The sequence below is a fragment of the Cebus imitator genome, unplaced genomic scaffold (genome assembly GCF_001604975.1).
Source record: "Cebus imitator isolate Cc_AM_T3 unplaced genomic scaffold, Cebus_imitator-1.0 Scaffold13, whole genome shotgun sequence".
Classification (NCBI taxonomy): domain Eukaryota; kingdom Metazoa; phylum Chordata; class Mammalia; order Primates; family Cebidae; genus Cebus; species Cebus imitator.
This window is the reverse complement of record NW_016107328.1, coordinates 6,862,284-6,869,699: the sequence shown is the minus strand read 5'-3', so window position 1 is coordinate 6,869,699 and position 7,416 is coordinate 6,862,284. Positions and strand designations below refer to the sequence as shown.

At 39.9% G+C, this 7,416-nt stretch overlaps 1 non-coding gene across 1 annotated transcript; it reads left to right on the top strand.

Annotated features, from left to right (window-relative positions):
- Positions 1 to 6,298: 6,298 nt before the first annotated feature.
- LOC119467378 lies at positions 6,299 to 6,405 on the top strand. Its single transcript, XR_005195911.1, has one exon. It is a non-coding gene; the product is annotated as a U6 spliceosomal RNA (small nuclear RNA).
- The last annotated feature ends 1,011 nt before the right edge of the window (positions 6,406 to 7,416 follow it).

Here is a 7,416-nt window from a genome sequence, read left to right as displayed (position 1 = left end):
GATACCTATACTAAAATATAATTGGTTTACTTTGAATTTCATAATGTATATGTATTAATATGATTCATATTATCATTTCATGTTTATTATAATAGATATTATTTGATTATTAGATAATAGATATTATTTGATAATAATATCATTCTTAAAAAATGATCCATGGGCTTCATTTGACTACCAAAAACGTTCAGAGAACAAAAGTGGTTCAGAAACTCTGAAGCAGAGAATTTTTGCAAGAAAGGCATGAGGGAAAAGCACAGAGAAGTTGGATAAAGTTGGGTGAGGTGTTTGTTTGTAGACAGCAGCGACGAATGGCAGGTTTCTATGGGTTTGTATTAACTGTCCTCTAATTCTTGAATAAGCTTCTGATGTTAAGATAATACAACATATATTCTTGCTGGGCACTTCCCTCCTTTTCCCTCCCTCCCTGCTTTCTTCCTTCCTTCCTTCCTTCCTTCCTCCCTCCCTCCTTCCCTCCCTCCCTCTTCTCTCCCTTCCCCTCCCCTCTCCTTCCCTTCCCTTGGGTCCAAACCTTGATGAAATGGGCTACCCAGCACCTAGTCAGCAATCTGCAGCTGCTGTTTAGAACCGTAAATGAACCACTGACAAAACTCATCCTTCTGCCCATTTTAGCCTCCAGGTGAAAAGTAGGCCTCCCTCCTACTGATTCCTCCTGTATCTGTGACCCCACCCCCATGCTTTATAATTGCCTAGTGTTTTAACTTCCTCCAAAATCACTGATATGTTAAATGAGATCTTCAAGTACCTTAAAGCAGGGGTCCAAAACTCAAACTTCCTTATGGACTAAGCAGATTAGGTTAATGAGTGAAAATTAAACCAGTTGACTTGAGATCCTTCTGGTATGTTGCAATACATTCTGGGGTCACCCAATCCTTGCTACATTCCACCATTTTTTTCCAGACACTGAGTCTGTGTGTTGCTATATTGCAGTAATGACCAGTGTTTCCAGAGCTTACAATCTTCCAATAAAAAACAGAATTCCAAAATGTTATGTGATATATTCCGATTTTTTAAACACTATGAGCCAAATTTAGCCAGTAACTGAGCTAACAACCTCTGTCTTAATAATGCTGATATAATAAGAAAATTTCTAACACCAAGGAAGGATTATTTTGATGGTGACCTCCTCAGGACTTTCTTGGGTACCTGGGAATAGCATTTGACAAGTTTTTACATACATGATTATATTTGCCCCTAAAGAGCTGGGGGAGGCATTAGGGACACCACTCTATGCATTAGAAACTGAGACTCAGAGAGGTTTCCTGACAAGCCCAATATCACACAGCTAAACTGGAGACCAGTTGTGCTATATTTCATTCACAGGCGGCCTCGCACTGCAGTCCTTTGCCCTAAACGCTCCTGGACAGTCAGTTAAGAGCCAGCCCCGGTTTGAGCTGGCTACCTCTGGCCTCCAGCTCTCTTCCTCTCTCTGGGATACATTTGAATAGCTTTAAAACAGAAGCTTGGAAACATATGATTTTGGCATCTAGTCCAAGGGCTCTGACTACCTCTGGTATTTTATGTTTAGTCAACTGACTTCATGTTTTTTAAATCCTCGTATACATACTGGTGTGCAGTGATCTGACGGGCCTTACGGAACAACTTTGATTTTTCCATTTGCTCAAAAATCTTAACAGGTTGATCACATCAGCAGTAAGCTGTGGGTCCCTCCCTCTTCTCCTCCTTCACAGAAATATTACAACTTGCTAGTTCTTCTGGAAATAGCCACTTGCCATAGCAATAAATTTTAGGTTCACTATATAACCCCTGATGCATTTCACATTTTCCCACCAAATTCCACTGTCCAAATTTGGAGTCCCAACTTGACCACAAGCAGATACAATTTCACTCTGTGGGATTTTCCCAGCTTTTCCTTGCATTAGGATTGCAAAGCTTGTAACACCAGCTGTGTCTGAGCCAGCCCTCCAAAAAAGGCAATTGTGTTCCCTGATGGAATTGCTGCACACAAGGGCTGCTGCCAGCTCTGCTCCTTGAGTGGCCTTTTCAGGATTCTGGGGCTGCTTCCAGCCCCTCCTCCCCACTCACCATTTAATGATGTGGGTCCCTCAAACAGCCACGGTCCTTTAAAAGGCCTAGGAAAGGAACGGGAAAAAATAATGCATACTCTTCCTCTCTCATTCTCTGGGACTCTGTTTTTATTTTCTTCATCACCAAGGTCTTATCAATCTTTTATTTATTTCATCAATACACATTTATAAATTACCAACCTTGTCCTTGGCATTTATGTTAGGGGTTGGAGAAAATAACCTTAAACAAGGCAGGTACTATTTCTACAAGGACTCATAAAACAACAGGAAACCGAAAATGGGAAGATAATAATACCAGTCCACAATCCCTTATACAAAATCTTTGAGGCAAGAGAAGTTTTAGAATTCAGACATGCTCAGACCTTCGAGGTATGACAAGATATATATATAGGTTGAACGTTTCACAGAATCTCATCATCAAATTTAACTTATATAAGACAAGTAGCCTTACATCACCTCAGGTCAGATTTTGCCTCCAAAATTCATTTTGACATCCAACTTTCTATTTTGGATTTTGGATTTTGGAACTGCAGAGATGGGATTTGGACCCTGAATGGTTTTCATCTATTGAGTGTCTACCATGTTTCAGGCAACTGGCATGTCTTAGCTCCTCTTTATCTCCCAAAAAGCCCTTCAAAATAAACTATTATTTTGATTGTTACTAAACACCCTATCTGCTAAACTTCTTTTCACACAGACTCTCTTTCATGAGCATTATTAACGATGCAGCAGTAGGTTATTCTACTTTAAGGAAAGGAAGCTGAGGTTCATGGAGGTTAAGTAACTCTCAGAAGGTTGTGGAGAATGTGAGTGGTAGGCTGGGACCCATGTCTGCTGGTGCTGCCGGAAGCTCTACTGTTTCCATGATGTAAAACAGCTGCCTTTCTTGGCAGTCACTTTGACTCCATTGAACACCCTCCCTGCCCTTTCCACTTTTGGTTCCAAAGCCTTGCTAGTTTCTATGAGAGGTTCTACAATATGAAAATAAGTCCCATCTCACAGATTTGTTCCATGTACCATAACCATATTTTCACTGAATTTCTCTCTTTCAATGCAAATAAATTTCAGAATCAGACTTTTCCAGGGTTGAACTTAATTCCTGACTTTGATATGGGCTTGGAAAAGTCACTTCACCTCTCCAAGAGTGTTTTCCCATACTTGAAATTGGGCGGAAGGGTAAAGTCCACAATCATTAGCGTTATTGTGGGGATAAAATAAGCTAATTTGTGTAAAGTGTTTAACGTGATACCTGGGAAAACATTAGTGCTTGACAAAGAGTAGCTATTACTGTGGTAATTGTTATGACTTTTGTTATCAACATTATTGAAAATGTATTGCTTGAGCAAAATCTGGCCTAAGTAGAAAATGAAGTGAATTTGATGCAGTAGTGTAGAGAAATCTATTACATTGTCATTACCTGGCAAGCCCAGAGTTTTCTGAAGAAAGCTGATCATATGATGTACAACACTGAACAAAACCCAGTGCCCCAAGAATAGGAACTCGACCCATAAACTATCACCTAAGGTGGCTTCTGGCTTCTGAGTTCTCTTACTACAAAGCACTTGCCCACAAGAAATAATTGTAATTTACTGAGTTAATATAGAAGTCTTTTTATTTATTTATTTTTTCGACTTTTATTTTAGACTCAGGGGGCATGTGTGTAGGTTTGTTACCTGGGTATATCGCATGCTGAGGTTTAGGATATGAATGATCCCATCACCCAGGTACTGAGCACAGTACCCAATAGTTAGTTTCTTAATCCTTGACCCCCACGCTGCCACCTCTAGTAGTCCCCAGTGTCTACTGTTGCCATCTTTATGTCCATGAGCAGGCAAGGTTTTACTCCCATTTATAAGTGAGAACATACAGTATTTCATTTTCTGTTTCTGCATTAACTTGCTCAGGAGAATGGCCACCAGCTACACCCTTATGGGTGCAAAGGACATGATTGTATTCTTTTTTATGGCTGCATAGCATTCCATGGTGTATATGTACCACATTTTCAAGAAACTCTTTTTAAAGGGAAATTGGATGTGAAATACGTAAAACACCAGTTGGCCCCATAATTTAAAGTCAACATACATGCTAGACAGGAAGCAGACCTATGGGGCAGCAAATCCAGAACCTGTAAGAGGGTAGAGAATAGACATAATGGTGACAGAAGGAGAAGAATAGCATTTGTAGGAGCATGAGCAATAGTTGCAGAAGGAGAAAGAACTTCAGTCAGGTCATCAAAATGCCAGAGCAGAGAATTGAACTCCAAAGTCTGTGCTCTTGACCTCTACAATAAGGGCCACAGATACTCATGCTTCTGGGCCAGTCAAGTAATAAAAATGAGGGGTAAGTGCCTGAGGAAGGCTATGTCAAAGTGGAGTGTGCACAGCCTTTCAAAAGAGGGCAGGAACCAGTGTATTTTGATAAATGGTATTCTGTGGGAACATTAGCCAAATTTATCAGGTCTTCTGACTTTTCAAGAGAAGCCAGGAATTCAGCTATCCATGGGAAAAGTCCAGTGTTTTCATGTTTAAAACTAATTTGGTTTTTTTTAATCACTGTGCAGGCAAAAATACATACACACACACACACACACACACACACACATTGTTTTGGGGTTAGATTTAGACCTTCAGTTTGAGAATACTGCCTTATACTATATCAGCTGTAAGACAAGAAAGATTTTTGCTGCAATGCCCATACTCCCTTCTGTAACATATGTAAACAAGAAAGAAGATGTGCTCTCAGCCCAATGAGAAAATATCCCAGAGTTCCAGTTGAAGGCAATTTCTGAAAGAACAATCCAAAGGAGATGTTTCATCAAATGGCCCAAGCCATTTATAAATCCAAAAGGAGACAGGTGTGTGTTTCTGGTCAAGTTACAGTAATAGAGACTAGATTTACCTTCCCTTTAAAACAACTAAAAAGATAACATTTAAAACACATGAAACATTTTTTGAGACATTGAACCTAAGTCTCACCTCATTTATTTACTTTCTCTGTCCAATGCAGGGAAAGTGATCTGTAAGAGAAGGTAAATGAGTGAGGTGAGCCCTCTGACTGCCCCAGCTGACAGCACAAAGAGTTTCTAGGCCACAGGGAGAGGAATCCCCATGGAGCCAGGTGGTCTCACTGAGTTGAGGTGATGGAGCTGAGAATGCAGGAAACCAAAATGACTGGAATATGAAGAACAGAGCACTACAGCAGAGAGAGATACATAAACAGAGAACACCAGAGATCTAGAGTCGTTCTTGAGTCTTCAGCTGAGCACTAATCAGCACACGCGTGCAAAGAGACTTTATGAGATAGATGGGAATCAGGGAAGCACCAACAGGAATTAGAGAAAACATTCCCTGCACGACACTGGGACCAGGAATAATTCTTTCTTCCAGTAACCAAAGTGGAAAACCTCATACTTCATGGAGTATTGAGTAAAATGTTCAAAATAGTTTTGCTACATAATGAAAAATAGATAAAATGTCATTCTATCTTGCCTCTAAAAAGCTTAAAAGCAAAACTCAAAAGTATCAGACAATTTATTGGCCAAATGTATACACCTGTGAAACCATCGCCACAACAAGATAATAGGCAAAACCATTAACCCAAAAGGTTCCTCCAGCCCTCCTCCCCCCACCCTGTTTTTACACTCTTCCCCTACCCCTTCCACTTTCCCCAGGAAAACAATGATCTGGTTTATGCTCATTATACAGAGTAGTTTGCATTTTTCAGAACTTTGTTGAAAGGGAATTAAACAGTATGTGCCATTTTCTTATCTGTTTCTTTCACCCAGCCTGGTGATTTTCAGATTTATCTCTGCTGTTGCCTTTAGCCTTTGTTCATCCCTTTTTATTGTTCTCTAATATTATAGAGAGTGAGAGAGTATTTCCATGGTTTGGAAGATTTGCCCTCTGAGGGTGCGGGTCTTTCAGGAACAAATTGACTCTTCAGAGGGAAGGAGCATTCTACTTCCTCAAAGCTGAAAGTCAGAGAGCATCATGTGCAGAAAGCCAGGAGGACACAGGATGAGGAGTACAAGCCAGTCATGGCTATCCACAAACAAATGCAAAAGGCCGAAGCAGCTTTCCAAGGAACAGGAGGGGAGAATTTCAAACAAATGTTTATCACTGTGTGTAGAGGGTGATCAAGAAGCAAGGATAAGAAAAAATGTTTTTGACCTTTGGGGAATGAAATTTAGAGTTTATGGTTTGGAGCACACAGGTAAATAATAGTTACTCCTGCTCGCTTCGGCAGCACATATACTAAAATTGAAATGAGACAGAGAAGATTACCATGGCCCCTGTGCAAGGATGACATGCAAATTCATGAAGTGTTCCATATTTTTAAACCCTACAAGCCAAAAGAGAGTGGGGGCCAATTTTCAACATCCTTAAAGAAAAGAACTTTCAACCCACAATTTCACATTCAGCCAAACTAAGCTTCATAAGCGAAGGAGAAAGAAAATCCTTTATGGACAAGCAATTGCTGAGAGATTTCTTCATGACTAGGCCTGCCTTACAAGAGCTCCTAAAAGAAGCACTAAACAAGGAAAGGAACAACCAGTACCAGCCACTCCAAAAACGTACCAAATGGTAAAGACCATCAATACAATGAAGAAAATGCATCAACTAACGGGCAGAACATCCAGCTAGCATCAAAATGGCAGGATCAAATTCACACATAACAATATTAACCTTAAATGTAAATGGACTAAATGCCCCAATCAAAAGACACACACTGGCAAATTGGATAAAAAGCCAAAACCCATCTGTGCACTGTATTCAGGAAACCCATCTCACATGCAAGGACACACATAGGCTAAAAATAAATGGATGGGGGAAGATTTATCAAGCAAATGGACAGCAAAAAAAGCAGGAGTTGCAATCCTAGTCTCTGATAAACAAACTTTAAATCAACAAAGATCAAAAGAGACAAAGAAGGGCAATACATAATGGTAAAAGGAACAATCCATCAAGAAGAACTAATGATCCTAAATATATACGCACCAGGTACATAAAGAAATTTATTAATGACCTACAAAGAGACTTAGACTCCCACACAATAATAATGGGAGACTTTAACACTCCACTGTCAATATTAGATCAACGAGACAGAATATTAACAAGGATATTCAGGACTTAAACTCAGATTTGGACCAAGTAGACCTAATAGACATCTACAGAAATCTCCACCCCAAATCCACAGAATATACATTCTTCTCAACACCACATGGCACCTACTCTAAAATTGACCACATAATTGGAAGTAAATCACTCCTAAGCAAATGTAAAAGAATGGAAATCATACCAAACAGCCTCTCAGACCACAGTGCAATCAAATTAGGACTCAGAATTAA